At 35.4% G+C, this 15,732-nt stretch overlaps 1 pseudogene; it reads right to left on the bottom strand.

Annotated features, from left to right (window-relative positions):
- Nucleotides 1–1,652: 1,652 nt before the first annotated feature.
- On the bottom strand, nt 1,653–12,569 carry LOC149409254 (uncharacterized; annotated as a pseudogene).
- Between the last annotated feature and the right edge of the window lie 3,163 nt (nt 12,570–15,732).

The raw sequence follows: 15,732 nt of genomic DNA on the forward strand, positions 1-15,732 counted from the left end.
ATTTCCTGTAAAAAGTGCCTAGTCATGTTTTTTACAATATACAATAAATATACAATTATACATATTATACAGTGTTATCAAGGTAAATAATAATAGCTTTTCCTCACCATAAAGAGACAAGGCTCTTGTGTTTGGTGAGGGAATCCTAGCTCAATTATATGGAATCATGTAAGTAGGTAAATAATATATTTGCAAAACCAAAGGGATAAGTAAGAAATAGACAAGATTTATCAATAATACAGTTTCAAGATTTGAAGGAAATAATAATAAGAGTAAGATATGGACTTTTATAGTAGTTTTAGGTAATTTTTTAATTTTATTTTAAATTCCTGAATATCTTCAATATTTTTTAGATATAATGGAAGGATGTTAAAATATGTTATACCTAGATAGAGATAGGTATTTTGTGTGTGCTTTGTATGAAGTTTTGGGATTTTGATAGTTTTTTGATATCTTACTGATGAATTGAATTGTAAGTTATTTAACTGTATTTCTTTATAAATTTGTAGAATTGAATATTTTTTATATATATTGTCTATTGTGGGTACATTGAATATTGAAAAGAGAATCTCAGTAGAAAATTTGGATGGTTTTTTCAATATTACTTTAATTATCAATCTTTGAACTATTTTAAGTGGATTTAATACATTGTTATAAGTTCCTCCCCAGCCAATAATACCATATTGTAATATAGATTGTACAATTGCATAGTACACTCTTTTTAGGTTTTCTAGTCTAAGAATATTTCTAAGTCTTATAAATATATAAATACATTTTCTAATTCTTTTGACAAGTTCACAAATTTGTTTTTTCCATTTAAAATGTTGATCTATATATATACCAAGATATTTAATTTCAGAAGTTAGACTGAGTATAGAACATTCTTGACTGCAATTAGTTCTGTTACATTTAAGTTGATGAATTATAATTTTTAATTCTGGTAGTCATATCATGTGATAGTGGATATTTATTGTTAAATAAAGTGATTCAGTTTGCTCTCAATAACGGAGTTTAATTCCAAGGACCCTAATTTATAACAGAGATAATGTATACTATGGTGGATAATTACAACTTGTTGCCGGTTTAGTTGGTACATAATTTATTTTAATATTGTTCAAAATGTTGTAGAATACGTCACTTACGTGTTGAGTATTCAAATGGTTCAGTCTATGATCCCAATCAATTTCGCTAAGTTTTGTGTTTATTACTGAATAATCCGCTTTTCTGAATTGTAATATTTGCTTTGTGTTAGATGTTATTTATTTTTTTTGGTAAGAATCGAGATTAGCAGTGTTTTACGATAAACATCTTCTGGTACTAATGAAATATTGTTATGCGTAATTTTCAAAAGTATGTTGCTTACAGTTAAGTCAAGAATGCGATTATTTATATAATTACTTTGAGAGTTATATTGTTTCAAATTATTAAAAGATTGACAAATCACAAATTTGCTTTATAACAAACCGTTCTTGTTAATTCCTATACTAAAGCTGTGTTCTGTATAATACCCAATCTGGCATTATAAAGATTTGCGAAATACTAACATACTCAACTTCTTTCATGTGGGGCCTTTAAGAAACCAAGGAGGAGTAGAGAGGAAAGATGAGGCCGTCTTCCCTCGTGGGGCCCTCAGGGAACCAAGGGGGAGTTGACTATTTCGTCGTGGGGCCTTCGGGGAACCAACGGGGAGTAGACTCTTCCCCCACGGGGTCTTCAGGGAACGAAGGAGGAGTGGAGAGGAGAAATGAGGCCCTCTTCCCTCGTAGGACCTTTACGGAACCAAAGAGGAGTGGAGAGAAGATATCAACCTTCGCAAACTCTTCCTTTGTGGGGCCTTCACGCAACCAAAGGGGAATAGAGAGGAGAGATGAGGCTCTCTTCCCTTGTGGGGCCTTCAGGGAACCAAAAGGGATTGAAGAGGAGAGATGAGATGTAGGATGAAACATTGTAAAACCAGAAGACATAGCCACATATCCAATGACAACCCTGGTGAACTTTATGACAGTGACCGGTGAACAGTTAAGGAATAAAAATTAAACAAGGAATGAGGTAAAATGGGAATAAGCATGTTATAACTTTACGTGGGAGAGTTTAATATTAACACTATGCATGTAAAATTAAAGGAGGAACGAGTAAAGTAAAGAAGTTACTTAGTTACAAACGAAATATTTTTAAACAATTGTTAAAATAAAGTGTTTAATGTTGAGTGTTAGTTTAAATCTAGGCTTAATACTATTTTAATTCTTAACTAATTGTCCTTTTACTTTATCCTTAATTATTGTTCATTCAATATCTTGGGTCAAGTTACGAAATAAATATACAAAAATTGTTTAGGCACTTCCCTTTACGATGATTCTGTAACCGCGGATCTCCACGTTCGCACTTATCTCTGATAACACAAGCGGCAACTTGGGCTGGTTCCCAAGGGCGGAATAAGTTCAGTCAGAGCCAAGGCTTCGAAGGGCGGAGTCGGCAGGCAGCGACGGAACTGGGCGGAAGTCTGGCGACCACTCTGACTTCCTGGGTGGAAGTTCGCGGGGTTACGGAAGAGCGTAGCACGCCTGTGGTGGGGTGCTGGAACTATAGTGGTTCCGCTTTACACCACTTCGGTACGTTGTTCGGGTCCGTGGCGCTGGCATCGCCATTCTCAGCGTTAGATTGCGCTGGCTGGCTGATTCTGATTAACTTAAGGTTCAAAATCTTAATATATATTAGGTATCTTAATATTATGCATACATACACTTATTCGATATCTGATTGCAATTAAATTTCTAATCTAAGTTGACAATTACTCTTACATCTAGATTTATACTTAATGTTCAATATTTTAAAATGAAATTTTTACAATACGACCTCCAAATAATTGCCATATTGCCGAGCGCCTTGAAAACAGGGCAAATATGCACATTTTATTTTTAAAATACTTCACATTAATAATAATATTTGGATAATTTATGTGGCGCTGTTTTCAAGAGCGCTGTACAAATATATTTATTAAATAATAAATACTAGAACTACTGACTTAAAACGAGTGACTTACACCTAAGACTTATGTCAAGTGAATTATGACGAAGATAATAAATACCAAAATATAGCCAAAAAAATTCATGTTTCAATGGAATCGAAAACGCAACCAACTATTGGAAATACACAAAAAATAAAAGTAAAAACTAATTTAACAAATTATTTTAGTTTAGTAAAATGATTATACTCGAATTTATTAATAAAAAGAATAAAAATTATTTCTGACAAATATTCATCTTATAATATCTTGTTTTATGCACTAATAATCTTTCAGTTTTTTAAGGTTACATTTTTTTTTAATAATAGTGAACGCATCAGAATTGGTCACAATTCACCGAGTTGTGTCCACACCTGTGTTCCAGTCCTGAACATTTCGAATTTTAGTAATTCATTTTTTTAATAATCAATAAAGCAACATAATTTTTAAGAATTCAATGTCTTAAAAAATCACATTTTAGCGCAAATTTTACCCCGAAAGATCAACATCAAAGTAAATTAATAAATTGCTGACGAAGACTCTTTTAATTACATTAACACAATTATTATCGGAGACTTCAACACTAATCCCGATTTACTCTTTTTTTATTTTTATATTAACTCCACACAGGAGGCCCTGAAGAAAATAATTTCCCTCAGGGCCTATGTCATCTTTGGGGATGCTGTGTGGAGGGTCTTTTTGTGGAGAGGAAGGAATGAACATGGGTCTTGAAGAGTCCCATGTTGTAGGAGGGAGGAAACACAGAGGCCGGCAGTTCGTTCCACAGCCGAGCTGTTGAACTTAAGAACGAATCGTAGAAGCGACCCGTTCTCATGTGACAAGTGTCAACTGTGTACAAATGTTGGGCGCGCGTTTGGCGTGTATCCCGACTACGCACCGGTGCCGAAGGGATCAATGACGCTAGTTCCTCAGAGCATCTTACATTGTAATACCGATAGAACAAGGACAGCATATTATCTTTGGAATGGAGCTAATCTCATTTTGTCAAGAATTTGAATATTTATGTGCCGACATAGAATTATTACCTGTGGATTCTTACACTAATATCAGTGACGCACACAGCTCTACCAGTTGGTTAGACGTTCATTATCTAGTTACGAAAAATATTTTGAAGCAAATTGTTGATTTGAAAATATATTACGATATTGATTGGACAGATCACCGGCCTCTCGAGCTGATCTTACAAACAGATGGAATAGCAACAACGGAAGTGTTTACATCTGTGTTGAGGGATCCAGTACTATTGAATCTGAATAATATACTTGATATCGGAAAATATAACTCTTACTCGCAAACCTATCTCGTCAAAATCAAGTAAAATAAAACATTTGTTGAGGATGGCGGCAACCCTACACGCGCCAAGATAAAATACTTTTACTGCAGTATAGTAAATGCTATATGAAGCAGTGCCATTTTTGTGTTTACTAAGTGTACTATCCAAAAACAAAAGCAAGAATGTGGGTGGAATGAATGTGTAGCGGATAAATACGATGAATCCAGATAAGCGATGCTCACTTGGATAATAAATGGGAGACGGCGCACACTGGGGCCAAATACCAGAAGTTGATACAATAAACAAAAAAAATAAATTCAATAGTACGATGTCGCTTCATTTGTTTCGAGGTAACTCGATAGTTGTAGCATTATTATATAGTAGGTAGAAACCTTTGACCATACCCTTCTACCTGTGACACCGCTCAGTACAGAGCGAACACTCGTGCAGATAATACGCCGTTTACAAGTGCCAGCATAAACCTCAAGTTCAAGTATTTATTTCGGAAGACACCTATTACGAATCCCAAAAGTGAGTATGGAACCATCATGTTCAGGTATTTATCTTATTTTTTCACATTATATTTTGAACATTATTAATTATTTTAATAGATAAAATTGTTTATTAAATATATACAAAAATTAAGTCGTGATTTTAAAAAAAATGATATTCTTTTAGAGATTAGTTGAACTCCGGGCACCTCCGGGCTATCATTCAAACACTTTTAGGACCAGTAACTATTGTTATTTACGAATCACTTTTAAAATCTTGCACATATGTACACTTTTTTAAGTAATGAATTATTTTAATGTGATCGGGAGCTATAATTAAAATGAACAGTTTTTTTTTAAAACTCGGGATCAGACAATTTAATATCATGTTGGTTACAAAACCTGTCAGAATAGAGATTTATTTCAAAATAATCGTTACCAACATTCAATTTCCATTTTTTGGACGTAAGGTGGTAAAGTGTAACTCAAAGATAAAACTTCATGGTCTCCCTTCCCAAAACTGTTTATACCACATATCTGGTCATAATAGAACAAAGATAGAACGCGTTTTCTGAGAGAAATAGTCGTGTCAGTTGGTGACAGATATAGCACAATGCAATTCAGTGGTTTTTTATGCTTCGTGACAAATACAGCACTTTTTTTTTTTTTTTTTTTTTTTTTTTATATTTACTCCACACAGGAGGCCCTGAAGAAAATAAAATTATTAAAATTATTTTATCTATTAAAAAGCACTACGTGAACCGAGCGGAGAAATTATTCATTTTCTTTTTTTCACACAGGTGTTAATTCTGATACCTTATTCATGACAAGACGACAATTATTCACAATAATGAAGAACTCTGGATACCTACACATTCCAGATCAGCTAAATTCGCTGCAAAAGGAAATGGAGTTGAGGACAGGATGCATCGGTGATCCCAGAAAACATATTTCGAGAAGGATAAATCGCTTCAAATCGGAACACTATTTACGATGGGTGCAGCGCACCGGATTGAAGTAAGATTTCTGGAGAAAAATAAAACATTGGTGGATTCATCAATTTATTTTCCGAATCTTACACTAAAACGCGGTTGTCCCGGTCGCCCGAAAATTACCTTTGATCAGAGTACAAAACGATTGAAACCACAAAAGGCTCTGGATTTGAGAAAGTCTACTCCTCTAACTGAATTAGTTTATGCCACACATATGGAACTTAGAACTACAGGACAGACAGAGGCGTCTATAGCTATCACTGATATTTTATCGGATTCATCAAGTCCCAGTAAAAGTAGCTTATAGAAAGTCTTTTGAAACAGTTACTATGTCAGGAGAGGATGCTGTAGCACTCGTAGTGGAAGCGGGATTATTTCGACACCAATACAATGTAATAAGATCAAATGCTCCAAAACTATACCCGTCTTATAAAATTTTACAGGCCACATAAAAGGAATGTGACCCAGTGACTGCAAAAATCAATGTTAGTGATATTTCAGTTCATGATGATTTGCAGACAATTCTCAATCGTTTGGTCTTCGCTCAGGGCAATGTAATACGTACACTGAATTCTAAGGAATTATAAAATATGTTTTCAATTTGTTTTTTTTTTGTTATCAGATCTTCTGCGAGCAAAAGGAAGCAGCCAAAAAAAAAAGTTGACCACACTCCCCATAGAAGCGGTAGAATCATTACAGCCGACAGGTGAAAATTATTCAAGTACTCAGGATGATGATGATGATAGTGACGACTACGATTATTATGATGATAGTGATGATGGTAGTGTTGATGATGGTGATGATGATAATGATTTTGACTCAATCAAGTCGGATAAAGAGAATTGATTTTTTTTTGTTTTGGTATTTATTTATTTAAATCGTGAATATAAAATATGTGCATAATAAAATTTACATATATTATGTATTTAAAATTTTTGTTTTTTTATAACTTTCCTTTCCACATTCAAATTTTCTCTTAAAAATGTCCCTGTGAATAAAGGGCGTTTTTCATCATTCTTGCCCCAGTGTGCGGCGCGAGGGTCCTGTCGCAGAGGATAGAAGGGCAAAGCGTGCTGCCTTTAAAACAGCACTAAAACAGTGACAAAATAACTCGACTCAACTCCAGATGGACAAAATAGCAGGGGACCTAGATAATCGTGACTTAATTAATAAATAAATTTTGGAATAAGTCAAATAAATTGTTAACATGCGTTGTAAAATCTCGTGCAACATACACGGAGAGACGAATCCAGAATTAATTGCAAACATTTTTATAGAACATTTCTCAACTATCACGCCGACTATTGACTCAAATGAATCACATTTCACTGCTTATGACGATATCGATCCCATCGTCACAACTAACATGATAAAATCGGCCATTAGTAACATGAAATCTGGAACGTCTGCTGGGCATGATGGTTTAAGCACCGAACACGTCAAAAATGCAGGGGCAGCGATTATGAAACTTCTGGCAACACTGTTCACTGACATCATAAAGAGTGGCTCCCTACCCAAAGACATGACAAAGACAATTATCATACCGATAATAAAATCCAAACTGGCAGACATAACTTAACAGGAAAACTACAGACCGATATCAATCGCCACGGCCATCGCTAGAATATTTGAACGAGTTCTTTTAGATGAAGTCGGATACCATATGAAAACAAAAGAAAATCAGATGGGCTTCAAAAGAAAGTGCTCTACTGACTCGGCTATATTCTGCGTAAAAAGAACATTAGAATACTACAGGAAGAAGAAAACAACGAAGGCATACTTTCTGGACCTTAGTAAGGCATTCGACAGAGTTTTCCACCCCTTATTATGGAAAAAACTAAAAGAAAGAGGGATACCATGGAAAGTGGTAAAAATTCACGAATCATGGCACCGTCAGCAGGAAAACCTTGTGAAGTGGAAAGATTCTCAGAACCCTATATCTTGGAAAGCGGGGTCAGATAGGGAGGATGTATCTCCCCAATACTGTTTAACATATAGGTACATGGATGAACTAACCCACAGGTTAAACAATGCTGGAGTGGGCTGCCACATCGGAGGTCTAACAATAGGTATTAACAATATGAGCTACGCAGATGATATGGTTTTGATGGCACCGTCAATAAGGGGATTACGAATTCTCCTGAAAATCTGTGAAGAATTTGCACACGAAACCAACATGATTTATAAATCGAAAAAAACAGCACTGTTGGTCATAAAACACAGGGATGGCTCAAAAAACATTCCCCCGCCTTTTTGAATGGTGAGCTTCTGAAAATAGTAGAAACCACAAAATATCTAGGACATGTCATCAACAATAAGCTAACGGATGATGAAGATATTGACAGGCAGAGGCGTGTATGAGTATAAAATGTAAAATGCTCAGTAGTAAATTTCGGCTCTGTAGTCCACGAGTGAAAAAGACGCTCTTCATAGCTTTTTGCAAGCTCTTGGCAAATTTCAATAAAAGAACAATGGAAAGGCTTTGGGTGCAATATAACAACGCTTACCAATTGATGTTTTGACTCCCCAGGTACTGCAGTGCCTCCTCAATGTTTACAGAAGGGCGAGTTCCAGGATTTACAGCTCTATTAAGAAGCAGGATAGCAGGACTGAGGGGAAGGAGAAACCATTCCAGAAATACTCTTATCATAGAATCCCGTCTGACTTCAGGATCGAGCATTGAAAACTATTGGTGAAAGGTACTTGCTCCCACAATCTTAGATCCGATGGATTCCCGTGCTTCTCTGATTTAATCTATTTTTTTTTATTTTTTTTTTTTATCTATTTTCTTAATTTTCCTTTTATGTAAATATGATCTGTACTTATACCCTCTATGAGATGTGTGAGATGGCACTCACCTCCACACATCCTGGAATAAAGAATTTATTTATTTTAAAATTCCATTAGTACCGTATGTTTGCTTTCAATCGCGAAATGACGCTCACAAACAAACGCACTTCTTGCTAGCACCGGATTATCGAATCGGTCGAATAGAATATCCGTCTGAGCAACCTTTAACACAATACAGCATTAATTTATCACCTTGAAGAATACTAACACGCAACATTATTTTTCAATGGGTAAAAGAAAATTGAAAATATTAACTCTTAAAACGTAAACATCCGAAAACAACTGACTTCAACCTTCAAAATGGCGTCTTGGAAATTTTCGTCAATTTTATCGGAGGATAGCAATAGCAAAGCATAGCCCAGAGCGGAGTTATATGCCCCTGGCTAGCAGCGAGCCAAAACGCATCTCCATCTATTATTGTGTTGGTAGGCATCGATAAGCTTGTCCATGTCATCGATATTTGTAACTGTAGTTGGGGCTTGTTGTTTTAAACCGATACAAATACTAACCTATCATACCTAACCTTCAATCAAAACGTTTTAAGGCTGGTTTATAATAGGAATAAGCGGTAAGGATAAGCCCTAGGCCGTCGAAGTTGGAAGATAGAAAACCTGTGTATCCGTTTATAATAAATGGCAATAATCTGTTATTTTTTTCCATAACCGAAAAGATGGTTCAACTTTATATTTTACGGATACGGATTGCAGAAAGCTAAGATATATATACGGGGTGTATAGGGACAGTTTATAATCTTTAAGTAAACATAGCTCTTTTTCGTTAAGCCATAGGGACGATAATAATATGCTGAATTTTTTTTCTTATGCTTCTTTAATTATACGTTTCCCTATTTTGTGGGTTGCCATTGCACATTTTTCAATAAACGCAAAAAAAGCAAGTGTTCCTATTTACCTGCAATGCGGAGTGTTTAGGGACGCCTTTGGGGTGATTAGGGATGCCTGTGGGGTCATTGGAGAATTTTTTGGGATCATTGGGGACATATTAAAAAATATTTTTTTATTTTTTAAATAATAATAAAAAATAAAAAAAAAATATAAAAATAAAATTAAATTAAAATACTCTTGCACCACCTCATAACTTTACTTATTGTTTAGAAATATGTTTTTGCCTTTTAAATTCTTTGAACGATTTATTAACTAACCTATATTTTTATTACTTTTATTGATATTTTTTGTTTTATTACTAATATTTTTTGTTTAATTTAAACAAATGTTAAAATATTTTTGTTGTCCTCTCCTAAACACAAGCAGCTGCTTTATTAGGAGAGTGATTGAAATATTTGTGTTTATATTGTTATAAAATTGTAAATCTTGTTTATATGTTTCAATAAAAAAAAAAAAAAAAAAAAAAAATATTTAGGGGTGAATAAGAATCGAATTTAATAATTAGTTAACAGGCATCAAAACCTTAAAAGAGTTATAGTGTTTATTTTTGGATCAATAAGTAGATACCTATGCTTAACTTATCTTTAAACTAAACTTCATAACATTTCGTACAAATAAATTCACAACTTAAAGCACCAGTAACACAAGTAGGGCAAGCAAAATTTTTGCACACAATGCATTTCATCATGACGGCCGGCATAGTCCAGTGATAACGCATTTGACTGCCATTCCGAAGGTCGCGGGTTCGAACCCGGCGTGCGCAAATAAATTTTATTTGATTAATTTGTGTTATTTCACAATTAATTAATTAAAATAATATATAGTATATTTGCGGCACGTTCCAGAGTGGAAGATACTACCAGTATCGCCCTGGTGTAAGACCACCATTCATAATTGAAACGTTGCTCCAAATGGCTTTAGCCGTGTTTAGTGACTAGATCTGAATAGCCAGGTACTTCCCCACCTTCCTCTTTCCCTTCAGCCTCACAAAATCCCCCAATTGGGGATGCCATAGTCTCACTGGCTCCAGACGGGAGCAGTTGGGACTCTTGTGAGGTATTCATAATAAAAATAAAAAAAATCCATCCAATAGAGGTCCAGTTAGACTTAAGTTTGTAATATTCAACATAATTACAAGCACAGCAGTGTTGCCTATGTAATTTGAGGATAGTATTTGGTTGAACACTTTTTTCACCTTCAGGAGCAGTATTCTTACGTGACTTGACAACATTAGGTTGTTTAATTTGTTTGTCTTCATCCACAAGGGAATAAATTTGTTTGTCTTCATCCACAAGGGAATAAATTTCCTTATCTTCCACTTCTATTGCCTCTCCTTCTATAACAGAAGCTGCCTTTTTCCATTATCTCTTCTTCATTAAAAGTATTTTGGTTGAGGACTTTCAATGGTTCAGCTCGATAATGTTCTGAAGATGTTACATCTACCAGTTCTTGCCCGTTTTTGTCGTATATTTTTATCACATTGATCTTACTTGCGCATTTACCACTTTTATTGGTTCCTTCAGCTTGTGTATAATAATATCTGCAACCTGAATGTTTTGTGATTCTGTATTTTCGAAGTTAGAGCTGCTATTCAAATTATTTGATTTTTTTTTATTTCTTTTTGTCTTTAAAGCGACTTTTTTCTGCGTTTGAACTCTCTTTTGTGTCGTAATCACCGCTTTTTTAAGGTTCTCTATACATTTTTCGTCGACACTTTTTCCTGCTTGCAAAGAAATTTTCTTTTTCTTTTTATCTTCTTTATTGCTTGAGTCAGGATATCTCAAGTCTTTCAAGAGGGAAATTACCGAATCATTTAGTTTCTTAGTGCCATGGTGGTCATTTTGACTTTCCTTTGGAAGTAGATCAAGCACAACGTTCCGATTCAAAGTGTGTAAACCAGTCTTTTTAAATCCAGCAATAATGCTGTTCCCTGCATTCAGGGATATTTTGTCGGACAACTTTTTTAAAAGTTAGTCTGGGAAACATGCTTTTTGGTATGGCAGTTTCTTTTCGTCCATCATTTTCCTTCCAAGTGGCCAGTATGTCTCGCCAGGCCATTTTTAATGGCCGAAAAAAAGCCACGTCAAGCGGCTGAGTGAGATGTGTGGAGTTAATGGGTAAAAAAACGAAATTTATATTATGATCTCTGCATTTTTTTATCGCATCGAGCGACAAGTGCGAAGAAAGATTGTCGCCAATTAGAATTTTTTCCCAAGCTTATTTTGGAAATAGGGAATGACAATTGTGTTGATCCAGTCTTCAAAAGTGTCTCCATCAAACCAACCTGATACTGTACGGTTATATCTTGCGAGTGGGGGGCCACCTTGGGTCCAAGTGTCATACATGTTAGTAGCTTTGTACACTAAATATACTGGTAAAATGTCGCCAGCTGCTGATCCAGCGTACGTTATTGAAGTCGAACTTTTGCTGAAATTAACAATTTTTTCCGGGTACTTGCAGCCTTTTTTTGTTAAAATTTTTTTACGACCTGGGTCATCGCTTAAATTTGTTTCGTCATAATTGACGATGTTTGCCGGATCAACATCGCACAAGGAAGATTCCAAATGATCAAAATAATCAGAAATGGTGTCGACAGATATTTGGGCTCTACAACGTTTAATATTTTGACTCATTCTTTGAGATATTTTTGACTTGTGGCGCTTTAAAAAGCTTTCAGCAAAATCACGCCCTGGGAAGTTCTTTTTAAAATTTGGTATATTCTTCCCACGTCGGTCTAGGTATCCTTTGACTATTAGCCGAAGATCATAGGTGTCTAATGGGTAACCCCATTCAGCACAAATATTAATGTTATCAATTATAAAATTTTCTATTTCATCAGAAAGAACTTTCTGGCCACCTTGTTTTTTTGTGGCGCAAATTATGGCGACAAAGTACACTCTTGGATATTCCAAATTCAGAAGCCACTTCACGATAGCTTTAACCATTCTTCAGTAATTCCAACGCATTTTTGATATTCTCATCGTTGTATTTTTTGTATCTTTTACTACTCCTCGGATCGGGCTTGTAGGTTCGTGGCATTTTCTGAAATTAATAAATAGGGTTTTTACTTTAATAAGAGACATTTTAATACAGCGAACATATTAAAGATTAAATACTAAAAAAATAAAACTAATTTGAGTATGCCCTGTCCCTATTCACCCCGTATGGCGTCCCCATTCACCCCATATAGCGTCCCTATTCACCCCGTATAGCGTCTCCATTCACCCCATATAGCGTCCCTATTCACCCCGTATAGCGTCTCCATTCACCCCATATGGCGTCCCTATTCTCCCCACAACATAATCAATTTACTGTGAATTCACTTTCAGTTCTAAAGTAAATTAATATAATACATTATTAAACTCACCAATATCTTCCTCCTGATGTAGGAATCTTATTCTTCACAATTGACAAGCTTTTTCAAAGGTTTTCAAGGCCTGCGCACACTTTTTTCAGAAAGTTTTGCACCGAGGTATTCTGACCGCCAGCACGCTTTACTAAATAATGATTTTTAGGTTAAGAAAACGACACTTCTGACAGTTCGCAATGTTGCTATCGTAAAAAAATACATTTCCCTACCTTATAATGTTACGGTTTTTGATGTAGAGTAGAATGGTATGAAATAAATGTGTAACAATTTTTTTTACCCAAACCTGTCCCTATTTAGACTTAAGTCCCTATACATCCCGTTTCACTGATAGGAATAAGCGGTAAGGATAGGCCGAAAAGCCCTAGGCCGTCGAAGTTGGAAGATAGACAACCTGTGTATCCGTTTATAATAGATGGCAATAATCTCTTATTTTTTTCCATAACCGAAAAGATGTTTCAACTTTATCTTTTACGGATACGGATTGCAGAAAGCTGAGATATATACTAAGATTTATGTATTTTCGATCGATACTCTATGGTATCTGCTATTTGACAATCGAATATAATTAACTAATTCGTGTTGTAGAAGTCCTAACAATTTATAGAAATTGATCTGCGACATTCTTGTATATTTCTTCAATTGACTGTTGTCTAATGCCGCCATTATAGCGGCACAAATTATGGAAATGTCCCATTTTCTTCATTTTATGATTAATTGGATGCACACTCCTACGTCGTTTTTTTCCTTATTTTTTCGTCTCTTATTGCAGTGTGTGCTAGCTCCAGATTTGACAAAAATATTCGACATGCAACAATGTGTGATGAATCCATCGTTTCAATATTTATTTATAAACAATATGACTTTTGTAAGATGGAGGAAAAATATCTCGGTTGACAGTTGACATAGACAAGTGACAGCGGCATAGTCACTTATATGAGCGTATTCCATTCTATTTCAATTCCAATTTTAAACAACGATCTAAAATATTACGGATTACGGCACCGGCCTATTCTTACCGCTTATTCCTATTATAAACGGGTATTTATTTGAAAAAAATATTGTATGAAGCGTTGCCAGCGATCCCGAATAATTACCTAAATGGGTAAAAGAAAATTTAAAAAATATTTATATTATTATAAATTATTGTTTTAATATTGTTTAAATTATTGTTTTATTATATTGTTATAACTCCACTCAAGGGAAGTTAATAATTAATATTATTCAGGTAAAAGATAAGGAGGAACGAGTACAAAAAAAAAGAAGTTACTTCAGTTCGAACACGACTAAAATTTATTTAAAAAAATGTATAAAGAAGGGTTAGTCCTAATCTAGCTTAATGATAGTTTTAAATTGTAATTCTTAAAATTAATTGTCCTTTTTCTTAATCCTAAATTATTGTTCATTCAATGTCTTAAAAGTTGGGTCACGTTACAAGATAAATATGCAAAAATTGTTTAGGCACTTCCCTTTACGATGATTCTGGAACCACGTACTCCACGTTCGCACTTATCACTGATACACAAAAGCGGCAACTTGGGCTGGTTCCGAAGGGCGGAATCAGTTCAGCCTGGGCCAAGGCTCCGGAGGGCGGAGTCGGCAGGCAGCGATTTCTGAGAGGGCAGCTTCCTGGGCGGAAGTTCGCGGGGTTACGGGAAGAGCCTCAGTGACCGCTCCAAGGGGGAGGGCAAGAGGTTTCTCGGCGGACGCGAGATGGTGACTCCTGAGAGGCGAGAGCGTGACTGTCGAGAGCTGAATCAGCGGTATTCACCCGCGCAATCCGGTGACCGTAGCGCGCCTGTGGTGGGGTGCTGAACTATAGTGGTTCCGCTTTACACCACTTCGGTGCGTTGGCTGAGTCCCTGGCTGATTCGTACTAACTTACGGTTCAAAATCTTAATATTATATATTTAAGTATCTTAACATTATGCATGCATACACTTAATTAATATCTGGTTGCAATTAAATTTCTTATCTAAGTTGACAATTACTCTTACATCTAGATTTATACTAAATGTTCAATATTTTAAAATTACGTTTTTAAATATGACCTTCAAACAATTACAATTTAGCCTAGCCTTGGGCGAAGGTTTGTTTTATTGCCGGGTCGCTGGCTTAACGTTCCCATTTCAAAATTACTACTTAATGAGGGTCTAGAGATAAATCTGCCGAGTAATGGGTGTATTTCCAAGTAAGCTTTCTAATTTTTTATTGTGATTTCCGGCCACGCTATTGACTAAATATTTAGGTCTAATAATATCCGACTGCCGCCTCCATCTGCGTGTAAAATCACAGAGACAGATGCAGGCGCACGTGGTTGCTTTGGCCTTTCTGTGAATTCAAGTCACATGGATACCTAGGGACATATTAATATATGTAAGTACATATCGGATAAAAGAATTGTTGTCAATTGTTGTGAATTGTTTCTCTGTATAGTCAATTAACCGCCCCATTAGATGACAAACTCTGTGTTGTTCTGTTGTACCTGCAACTAGAGTTACTCACCTTGTTGTGAGTCTTCTTTGGACCACTTCCAATGGGTCTAAGTCTGTTTTATATTATCCTCCCCAGACTGTCTACTTGTTGGTTTTAATGTTACATGATATGTTTTATATGATCCTGCCCGGACTGTCTGTCTGTTTGTGTAAATATTATGTAATAAGTTTTGCCCGAGTTTAATGTTAAGTAATTGACATAGAACCATTTATTTAATTGTTGAACATAGCCTGACGAACAAAAAACTCTAATTTACTGTTCTTCAAGCTATGGCTGGAGATATCCACCTTAACCAAAATCCAAAATAAATGCGTATTTTGGCCGCCAAAGAGGAACAAT

This window comes from Hesperophylax consimilis, unplaced genomic scaffold (genome assembly GCF_061612785.1).
Source record: "Hesperophylax consimilis isolate HC1 unplaced genomic scaffold, BYU_Hcon_1.0 scaffold_32, whole genome shotgun sequence".
NCBI lineage: Eukaryota > Metazoa > Arthropoda > Insecta > Trichoptera > Limnephilidae > Hesperophylax > Hesperophylax consimilis.